This window comes from Macrobrachium nipponense, chromosome 43, assembly GCF_015104395.2.
Source record: "Macrobrachium nipponense isolate FS-2020 chromosome 43, ASM1510439v2, whole genome shotgun sequence".
Classification (NCBI taxonomy): domain Eukaryota; kingdom Metazoa; phylum Arthropoda; class Malacostraca; order Decapoda; family Palaemonidae; genus Macrobrachium; species Macrobrachium nipponense.
This window is the reverse complement of record NC_061104.1, coordinates 30679952-30680420: the sequence shown is the minus strand read 5'-3', so window position 1 is coordinate 30680420 and position 469 is coordinate 30679952. Positions and strand designations below refer to the sequence as shown.

The 469-nt window shown below is 30.7% G+C and overlaps 1 protein-coding gene across 1 annotated transcript in view; it reads left to right on the top strand.

Moving 5' to 3' along the window:
* LOC135213941 (achaete-scute complex protein T5-like) overlaps positions 1-166 on the top strand; it is a 2045-nt gene extending 1879 nt beyond the window's left edge. The window contains exon 2 of the mRNA XM_064248027.1: positions 1-166. This exon is cut by the window's left edge and continues 1451 nt beyond it. The gene's annotated coding sequence lies outside the window, so the exon portion shown is untranslated.
* The last annotated feature ends 303 nt before the right edge of the window (positions 167-469 follow it).

Here is a 469-nt window from a genome sequence, read left to right as displayed (position 1 = left end):
AAAGACAGAACAATTCAAATTTCATGTGGAAGTTTTAATTGGAAAACCAAGAAAGAGGAATAGTCATAAAAATCGCTCTACCGTTACATGCACGACCGGTAAATTTGACTGGTGTTCTTTTTGTGAATGAAATCAGTATTTTGCATTATGTGTCATTTTATCGAATTACCCCTATTACACTTATATGTGTCCCGATGTATGTAATAGATTGTTTATATGTATATGTATGTTATAATATGGTGATATATATATATATATATATATATATATATTATATATATAATATATATTATATATTATAAAATAGTGCACTTCTACAGAGCATACATATAATTAGAACATTATACGGATTTAAACAGCGAAATTTATTTTAAAAGTAACTAAATGACGACTCAGAAATGTCAGATAATCAATCGAAAATCATGAAACCCTTCTACCCGGCATCCCCCCCCCCCACACCCCCCCCCCC